The sequence below is a fragment of the Sminthopsis crassicaudata genome, chromosome 3 (assembly GCF_048593235.1).
Source record: "Sminthopsis crassicaudata isolate SCR6 chromosome 3, ASM4859323v1, whole genome shotgun sequence".
NCBI classification, from domain to species: domain Eukaryota; kingdom Metazoa; phylum Chordata; class Mammalia; order Dasyuromorphia; family Dasyuridae; genus Sminthopsis; species Sminthopsis crassicaudata.
This window is the reverse complement of record NC_133619.1, coordinates 1,341,311-1,351,527: the sequence shown is the minus strand read 5'-3', so window position 1 is coordinate 1,351,527 and position 10,217 is coordinate 1,341,311.

The window sequence follows — 10,217 nt, the reverse complement described above, 5'->3', positions numbered from 1 at the left end:
ATAGAATGGCTGGAGCCCGGGGACGAGGAGGAGGAGCCGCCCATGAGGGGGAATCTGGGGAGGTAGGGGGGCCAGGCCATGAAGGGGACAGGGAGCCCCCGGAGCTTCCTGAGGAGGGAGGTGATGGGGGCTGTGCTTCAGGAGAATCCCCTTAGTCTGAATGGACCTCGGAGGGAGCCGTGGGGCACACAGGGCCAGCCCTCCTCTCCCCGTTTCCAGCAGCATCCTCGTGGCAGAAGGGCCCGAAACAGTGGGCTGGGCCAGAGGAAAGGGGAGACTATTGGAGAGTGGTGCAGAGGGGAAACAGACAAGGGACGATTTAGAAGAAGGGAGAGACAAGAGGTGCCTAGAAGGGAAATCGTAGTGTACAGGTAGTGTACAAGGGAAACAGACAAGAAGAGATGGTGTCAAAGGGAAACAGACAAGAAGAGATGGTGTACAAGGGAAACAGACAAAAAGAGATGGTGTCGCAGGGAAACAGACAAGAAGAGATGGTGTACAAGGGAAACAGACAAGAAGAGATGGTGTCAAAGGGAAACAGACAAGAAGAGATGGTGTCGCAGGGAAACAGACAAGAGATGGTGCAGGGGAAATCAGCAGGCACTGGCACTGTTTTGGAGAGGGGAGGGGCTGAGAGTGAGGATTCAGGACGGAACACCTGGGGGACTGGAGGGATAGTAATAAGATCGGTGGGAGGAGGTTTAGAGAGGAAAACAATGGTTTGATTCAGGACCGTTGGGTTGAAGATTTCTCCTGGACATGCGGTTAAAAATGTCTGAAGATCAATCGTGGATGCAGAATTAGAGGAAGAGACTGGGGAAGGAAAGGTGGGAAGCCCGGAGCTGCTCCCCTGAGACCCATCAGCATGGAGGTCGTGATGACATTTGTGGCCGAGGAGATCGCCACCTAAAGTGGTCTTGAGGAAAAAAGGAACCTGTGGGACCCCAGTGTTAGAGATGGCCCTAAAGGAGGATCCAGCAAAGGCTACCAAGGAGTGAGAAGCATTGAGAGAAGCAGGAGGGGGGGAGGTTCCTTAATCCAGAGAGGAGACAGCACCAGGAGGGGAGGGCGAGCCCAGCGCTGACAAAGGCTGCAGCAAGATGGGGAGGACTGAGAGAAAGGTGTTGTTGAGGGCATTAGATCCATGGGGGCTTTGCAGTTTCAGTGAAATGAGAGTCACAAGATAGATGACAAGGGTTAAGAGAGAGTAGAGGTGCCTGTGGGAGATTCCTTTTCGACTTTAGCCCCAAAGAGGAGAAGAAACAGAAGATGATTAGTAAGAAGGGAAGGGCCAGGGGAGAGACTTCTTTTTGTGTTTCAGAATAGGGAAATAGGGCATATTTGTAGCCAAGAGAAGGCGAGATGGAGAATAAGAGAGGGAGTAGGGAAGACAAATATCCTAAGAGATCTGGAACATCCATGTCCAAGCATCCAGTCGGAGGATGGAAAATGGGGAGTCAGCAGAGGTGAGCACTCGATGATAGTCTTCATGACTCAGAGGGTGTCTTATCTTCCCATTAGCATTTTGGCAACATGCCTGGGATGACCAGTGGCTTCAGGCCACCAGGACCAGCTGGACACTGATCTGCAGTTCTGGGAGGAGCCCCCGGAAAGCTGTGGCCTGCTTTAGCCTTCTACAGAACAACACAGAAGGAAGAATGTTCTCCCAGGCCTTTGGCTCTCTCTAACCCTGTGCTCATTCACCCCTCCCCCCACCCCATTTTCCTGACTCTTTGGGTGTTCTCTCTTCCTTTCCTTTAGATTGTAAGCGCCTTGAGAGCAGGGATGTCCCCACATAGTAGGGCTCCATAAATGTTTACTGGATCGGGTTTTTCTGTCCCACCTTAGTCCGTTCTACTTTCTCAAAGCAACTGAAGTCTGACAGATAAAAAATATCAGCTGCTAGTCTTGCGTGGAGAAACCCCACTGGTGGGACTCCGTGAATATAAGGCCCTAGAGAAGGCGACTTCTACTGAACTTGGAGATGGGGACATTATGATTATCAGCAAATGTTGGATCTGTATGTCGGCATACCGCCCCTCCCCCATCCAGGTACCCCTAGAGCAGGGAGGAGCCATGCTCTGAGGCTATCCCTTCCCTGGCCCCCTATTCCCGGCTCTGGGCCTTTGAGAAGAGGGCCCTCCTAATGGTGCACTGTTTCAAAGTCCCATTCTTTTTGTACAACAGAACAACTGTTTGGACATATATTGTATTTAACTTATACTCTAACATATTGAACATGTATGGGTCAACCTGCCATCTGGGGGGGGGGGAAGGAGGGGAAAAGTTGGAAAAAAAAGTTTTGCCAATTGTCAATACTGTAAAATTACCCATGCAAATATCTGGGAAAGAAGAACTATAAGAATAATTTTTAAAAACCCAAAAAGAAAGAAAGAAAGAAACGAGTGCCCTCTGTGCCAGGAATGCACTTTCTTTTCACCTGCAGCTCTGGAAATTCCCACCTTGCTTCAAGGCTCAGCTGAAGGCATATTGCTCGCCCTCCCTCAACGGAACTCGTACATGGTGCTTTCGAGAGTAGAAGGAAGCTCCCTGAAAGGGTCCCTGCCTGGGCGCCCGTGGCCGCGGCTTCTTCATTGGGTAATGTGGTGCTAGTTATTCTCTAGTCTCACCTTCCTCGTTTGTAAAATGTTCATGGTAACGGTAGGGAAAGTGGAACTTGACCTAGAATTGGTTCAATTCCACAGATACTGATGAAGCAACTATTATATGCCAATAAATCAGTCATTGACATGTATTGATCACCTACTGTATGCCCGACATGGTTTAGTTTGGCAGAGCGGAATTAAAAATAAAGTGAGAGCCCCTGCTGCCAGAAGCTCATCTCTCCCGTGGAGGTAAGGGGGAGGAAGCGTCTCCGGACATGCAGGCCCTCAGTAAGCTCCGGACCTCCCTTGGGCCCTAGGCCTGTAAAGCACATGTTGGGGCGGGTTCAGCCATGCCAGATGGCCTACTGTGTGCCTGCCAGACATCCGGACTGTCTGCTGTTGAAGTCCCCGCCTGGCTCCGTGCAGGGAGGCTCAGTGTCCAGCCAGGGCTTGGCTCCAGGGAACCTCGCTGGGCTCCGAAGGCAGGTTTCTGAAACTTTTTTTCACTCTTTTTGCCTGAGAAATTTTTATGTGACCCCCCCAGTAGGTACGTAAATGCACCATTTACTGATGAATCATAATTTAGCCACCTTGGCATTCAGTAAAATATTCATTGTTTTAAATAAAAATTTACATTTTTTACTAAAGAGGGGAAAGGGACCTGTATGTGACAAAATGTTTGTGGCAGCTCTTTTTGTAGTGGCCAGAAACTGGAAGATGAATGGATGTCCATCAGTTGGAGAATGGTTGGGTAAATTATGGTATATGAAGGTTATGGAATATTATTGCTCTGTAAGAAATGACCAGCAGGAGGAATACAGAGAGGCCTGGAGAGACTTACATCAACTGATGCTGAGTGAAACGAGCAGAACCAGAAGATTGCTGTACACTTCAATGCTGTATGAGGATGTATTCTGATGGAAGTGGAAATCTTCAACATAAAGAAGAACCAACTCACTTCCAGTTGATCAATGATGGACAGAAACAGCTACATCCAGAGAAGGAAGTGAATGTAAATTGTTAGCACTACTGTCTATCTACCCAGGTTACTTATACCTTCGGAAGCTAATGCTTAATGTGCAACAAGAAAATAGGATTTACACACATATATTGTATCTAGGTTATACTGTAACACATGTAAAATGTATGGGATTGCCTGTCATCGGGGGGAGGGAATAGAGGGAGGGGGGGGATAATTTGGAAAAATGAATACAAGGGATAATGTTATAAAAATTATGCATATATACTGTCAAAAAATTTATAATTATAAAATTAAAAAAATTTACATTTTTAAATTAAAAAAATTTAATCTCGCCCCACTTTAAGAAGCTGGGCCCTAAGGTCCTCTTGAGGGAGGGAAGACTCCCAGAAGGATCTTAGGAAAGTGTGCAAGTGGGAAGGCCAAAATCACAGGTCTTTAAGCAAGCCCAGGAACAACAGCAGAGAAATACCCGGGTCCCAGAACCCGCACGTCGGCAGGACTCCTGGACAAGAAGCCCCCCACAAATGGGCCTCTGGCTCCTGCTTGGGCCAGGCCGGGGAGGAAACTGTTCCTCTCCCCGGGTTTCCCACTCCACTCCCTGGACAGTGAGGGATCAGCTGGGGGCGCAGAGCCTTCCTGCCTGCCGCTGTTGGACAACACGTCTGAGAGGGACTCGGCCCACGGGGGGCCTGGCGAGGCGCGGCAGTTTCTGGGCCCCCGGACACTGGCGGGGAGCCCCCGAGTGCTCCCTTGTTGGGACTCCTGGGCTTCCTGGAGGCCCAAAGGGGCGGGCTGAACCCCTGGGCCCCTTGGGATCCTGGAAGGCCTTTCCTGCTGTCCCGCCCCCCACCTGGCTGACTGGGGAAGGCGGAGGGGGGGAGGAGGGCAGGGGGCTCTGCTTTCCTTTTTCCTCAGCAACTTTTTCCAGGTGGCGAGTTCTTGTCCTGCAAGCTGCGGTCTCAGGGTTTGTCACACTAGATTACTGGGGCACTCGCCGCCCTTCTTAGGGATTGTTGGGCCGTTGCTGCCTAGTTTGGGGTTTTTTGATCTCCTCTGAGCTCCGGTTCAGCCTCTTCCCGTCACTTTTCTCATTGATTGCCTGATGTTTTTGGCCTCTTTGTGGCCATTCTGACCGCAAGGTCATTATTTGGCCCTTTGGTTCCTCTGGCACCGAAAAGGAAATTGATGTGGAGACTTGTCCACTGCATTGGCTCAGCTCGCCCACAGTAATGGAGATTTTCTCTTTTGTGAGGAAACTTTTTCACGCCCTCACTGTGTGCCAGACACTGTGCTGAGCCCCCCCCCAGGAGTTTAGGAGCCCCCTCCCACAAAAGGAACTGAGTAACAGAGGGAGGCAGATGGTGAAGTCAGAGATCCAGAGGGGAATTCAGGACGGCTTCCGGGGCCCATCCCCCAAACGGAGGCCGGAGAGGGGCTCCCCGGGGGGCGGGGGGGCTTAGCTGCGGGAAGCCCTGGGCTCGGTCCCCGCGGCTCCTTCACGACTGGCGGGGCTGCCCGCGGGCGCTCCGGCCTCTCTGCCCGCCACAGTTTCTCAGCAGAACCCTTTCTCTTGGCCCAAGCAGCTTAGGACCCAGGATCTTCTTCCAACCGTGGGTCTCCTGTGAGGGCCTTCTGTGCTTGCACAGTCCGGAGGCAGTGGAGGCTCGCACACAGCCTCCAGCAAAGAGGCCGGGGCAGGGGCAGGAGCAGGGGGAGGTCCCCAAAGGGCTTTGGGCAGTCCAGGCTTGGAGAGGGCCGGGAGTGTGGCCGGGCAGGACAGAAAGGCCTTGCCCCTGGGCTCCGGGGAGGAGGGGCGGCAGGGGACGGGGGCTGGGAGGCACAGCTGGCAGGAGTTTTACAGCCTGGGCAGAGCGCAGGTGGTGCCCACTCAGCGGGGCTTTCCCCATGTGGGAAAAAGTGACTGGGGAGGGGGGGAGGGGGCCCGAGACGGCCGCCCAGAGCCACCCCGGCCCGACCCAACTCTCCCGCCGGGGTCTGAGTCACCGCCCCCCATCGGAAGCGGCCCCGTGCTGGTGTTCGCTCTGCGGGCGCTTGAAGGGCGGGCGTCAGGGGCCACATGGAGCCCTCCCCCGGCAGGGAGGCCCGAGCTGGGGCCCGGCCAAGGGAAACCACTGGTCCTGCCAGACACCGAGGTGATCCCGGGGGTGGGGCTGCTTCCTCTGAGTCACGCCTGAAGCAGCAGCCAGCGGGCCGGCGGAGGGGGGCCCTGCCACGGGGAGTCCCGGGGGGGGGGGGCCACAGTGGGCAAGGGAGTCCCAGGGGAGGGGGCCTGGACGAGCCTCCGAGCTAAGCGGGCTGGATGCAGAGCACGGGCAGGGCCTTTCCGAGACCCCGACTCCGGGAAAAGCTACAGGGAAATGGGAAGGGGCCTTCCTCCTCCCAGCCGTAGCGGGGCGAGTCCTGGGGGGGAGTTCTGGGGGGGGGCGAGTCCTGGGGGGGAGTTCTTGGGGGGCGAGTCCTGGGGGGGAGTTCTTGGGGGGGGAGTTCTTGGGGGGGTGAGTCCTGGGGGGGAGTTCTTGGGGGGGAATTCTTGGGGGGGGTGAGTCCTGGGGGGGAGTTCTTGGAGGGCGAGTCCTGGGGGGGAGTTCTGGGGGGGACGAGTCCTGGGGGGCAGTTCTTGGGGGGCGAGTCCTGGGGGGGAGTTCTTGGGGGGCGAGTCCTGGGGGGGAGTTCTTGGGGGGGGCGAGTCCTGGGGGGGAGTTCTTGGGCTGGCTCACTGTTGCCCTTCTCTTGGTTTCCCCCTGGTTGTCAGTTGTCAGGCCCGCCCGCTCCTGAGGTTGGAGTGTTTAGTTGCCAGTTAATTTTTGGCCTATTTTGGGGGGAGAATGAACAATTACATGTGGTGGAGGCGACCCTGGGCAAGGGATGAGCCGCTGTGGCCAGGGGGCCAGGAGGCCACAGACAGGCGCAGCTGGCACTGTGGATGGCCAGGAGGACCGGGAGGAGGCTGGGAGGACCGGGAGGAGGCTGGGAGGACCGGGAGGAGGCTGGGAGGACTGGGAGGAGGCTGGGAGGACCGGGAGGAGGCCGGGAGGAGGCCGGGAGGACTGGGAAGAGGCCCCTCGAGAGCTTCCGCGGCTCCGGGTCCTGGCGCTCCCGGCCACGAAGGCTCCGGAGCCTGACTCACAGCGGGCCCAGCATCTCCTTTCCAAGCGGCGCCGGCTCCATCCCCTCAGCGAGGAGCCCCCGGCTGCAGACTTGGCCAGGTCCTGGAGGGCAGGGACTCTGACCCCGGCACTGGGCGCTCGGCCCCGGGCACAGCCCCAGCCCAGCCTCTGGCAGCCCAGTGCTTACCCGGTTGGAGACTCCCCGGTGCCCTCGCCCCTGTGGCAGGGCCTTGGAAAGGCGGACCTACTAACGATGGATCCTCCCTGCCACGGCCACCTGTCACTCAGCAGGGCCGGGGCACAGATGGGGGCGGCCTGTGGACTGACCGCGGGGCTGGGACCAGCTGCCGGCCCTTCCTCACAGTCCGACAGCCCCCGCGGCCCGCGAATGTCCCGGCGGAATCGGCTCCCGGCTCCCCTGCGGCGCGGCCAGGGCCACGTGGGCGTCCCGCGGAGCGGGCTCTCTGCCAGCTGCTTCTGCAGTGGGTTCTCCGGGGGCCTTGCACGGTGCACGCACGCCAGCTCCTGATGTGCTCCACCGACGTGTCGCGGGCTTCATGGAGCGCTAGAAGTGATCCCGCACAAATGCGCGCTTCTCAGTGCTCCCCCCCAGACTTACTTGCTGAGGTGCCCGCTTGTGCCCAGCCCGGAGGTTCCTGATGCTCCCGCAGCCTCTCTGTTTCTACAGGCCTAGAACGCACGACCTGCAGCCACCCTTAGCTCTCTCCAAGGCTTAGCCCCTGACTTAGAACCTGCCCTCATTGCTTCCTCCCCTGGCGGGAGCCGCCTACAAGCAGGGCTATGTGCCCGGGGTTTGGCAACCTGGTGCCTCAGGCAGGGTGGGCAAGGACGGCCCCTGCAGAATTGATGGCACGGAGCGGGTCACAGGAGGAGGCTCCCAAGCTGCCGGCCCTCCTCCCACAGGGCTTTGTTTGTAGGTGGAGCCGAGCCCTGAGGGATCTTCCTCCTGCCAGGATCAGGGCAAGGTCCCGCCTCCCCCCCCCACTTTGTTTGCTTTAAAGCTAGAAGCAGATTTGCTCTGGCCGGGAATCCCAGCCCCAGGAGCCGGGCTGAGGGCACGGCGGGCCTGGTCTAAGGGCCCCAGGCTCAGTGTACGGGCCTGGGCTCATTATACAAGCCCCAGGCCTGGTCTGTGGGCACCAGGATCGGTCTATGGGCATCAGGCCTGGTCCACAGGCCCCGGCCCCGGCCTTGCCCTTTTTATTGGCAACAGACATGGGAAAATGGCCATTTTAACATTCAAGACAAATTTAAAAGGAAGCGAGCATGTGAAACTGTGCCCCCTCCCCCCGTGGGCAGCGTTCAGGGCCTTCGGTTTACCCAGCCACAAGCCCCGGGCTCCCGGACAGAGGCCTTCCTCACGCTTGTCCCCTCTGCCCCCGCCCCGGCCCCCCCCCCCACAGCCTGGTCAGAGAAACGGCCCAGAGCGGTGTTTAATGCACGGTTGCTAAAAGTTCAGCAAGCATCCATTAAGCGCCTACTATGTGCCGGGAGACCGTGGGGGGGCCACGACGGGATGGACCCCTCGGGCAGACGTGAGAGAACTTGAAGAGGGCGGGGGAGGTTTGGGGGCTGCTGACGGAGGCGGGGAGGGTTGCCAGCAGCGGCGAGGGCTCCCGCGGTGGGAAGGGCCTGAGGGAGCCCCGTGTGCCCGCGGCAGGACAATGGGCCGCAGTGACCGGGACGGGGCTTCAGCGGCTGCTGCAGAGGTAGGACGGGGAGGGTCTGAGCCAGGGAGCCGGCAGGAATGGGAGGATGGATGGAGAGCCACAACAGCCAGCAGCTCCACGGTGTTTTAAGGCTTGCGAAGCCATTACAGTCTTTTCTAATATTATCTCCTTAGTCTCACGGCCGGGCATCAAGGGGCCGCAGGGGAAAGCGTCCCAGCCCTGAAGTCAGGAGGACCCGAGTTCAAATCTGGTCTCAGACACTGAACACTTCCTAGCTGTGTGACCCTGGGCAAGTCACTTAACCCCAGCCTCAGGGGGAAAAAATTTTAAAAAGAGTCTCACAGTGGCACTGGGGCGTTGACTGTTTCATTATTTCCACTTTACAGCTGAGGAAACTGAGGCAGACAGGTGAAACTACTGGCCCAGAGTCACATGGCCAGCAAGGGTCTGCAGCTGGATTAGAACTCAGGGCTTGTTCATTCTGGGTCCAGTGCCACGCCCACTGTGGTGCCCTCTCAGCTGCCCAGTCTTTTTTTTTTCCTGAGGCTGGGGTGAAGTGACTTGCCCAGGGTCACACAGCCAGGAAGTGTTCAGTGTCTGAGACCAGATTTGAACTCGGGGCCTCCTGAATTCAGGGCTGGTGCTCTGTCCACTGCGCCACCTCGCTGCCCCTGCCCAAAGTCTTGAATGCACAAGATGGATTGAACCTTGCGATGTATGTCGGGGGTAGCGGTCCTAGGATCACAGATTGAGGCTGCAGAAGAGCTTGGGCCAATGTCTCCATTTTTATGGCTGGGAAACTGAGGCACAGAGAGGTTCAATGGCTGGCAGGTCTGGGCAGGGAGTCAAACTTGGGCCCCTGCTGGGTGTGCCAGGCGCCCCCTGCCTTCTCCCTAGCATCCCTAGAATGTGTTCCCACTCCTTTGGGCCCCTTCCTGGCAGGCGCTCGGCCTTCTGGTCCGAGCAGGTCGTCCCCCCGAGGCCGGGCCGAGTGAGGCTCTAACAACAGCGATGTTAACGTGGGCAGCGGAGATCGTCCCAGTCAAGGTCGGGGGGTGGCGTCCGTTCCCCGGCCCTCGGGCCAGCGCCCCTGTTGTCCGAGACCTGCGGGCTTGAGCCGGGGAGGGCCGGGCCCTGGCCGGAGGCAGGAAAAGCGGGTCATCTTGCCGAGGTTCTGCTGACCCTGCTTTCAAGGAGCATCTTGCTCTTTTCTGAGCTGCCGGAGCCTGGAGAAAACGCGGCGGTAAAAGCCAGAACGCTGCCAGCTTCCCAGGGCGCTGGCCAAGAAATGGGCTCCAGGAAAGCGGCTCCCCGGCAAATAATTAGCAGTCAAAGAGAAACTCCGACCGGATGCAAACCTTCTGCGGCAGCGGGCAGTCGGTGCCCAGAGCCCAGAGCCAGGCCGACCCGGCCTCCGGGCAGAGGGAGGAAAAAAGGGCAGGAAACGGGGTGTACTTGAGGGCAGGAGCCAAGGGAAGGGGCGATGGCCGCCTTACCAAAATGCACCGGGAGCAACAAAGGGGAAAGGGGGAAAGCCGGAGGGAAGCGCACCCGGAATGCGGCCCAAGCAGGGGCCGACGGCACAGGGGTCAAACCCGGCTCAGGCCGGCTCAGATTGTGAACACTCTCGGAAGGGACCGGGAAGCCCAAAGGGCAGCGCCGGCGCATCGAGATTCCACGCTGGAAGAAAGATTGGAGAAAACTGCCCAGGTGGTCAACAAGAATCCCTGGGGCAGCGGGAGAAGTCCACACCCTCGGGCTGGAAGGTCTCTCGGGGGAAGGACAAAGCCGCAGTTTCTAAATGCATGTT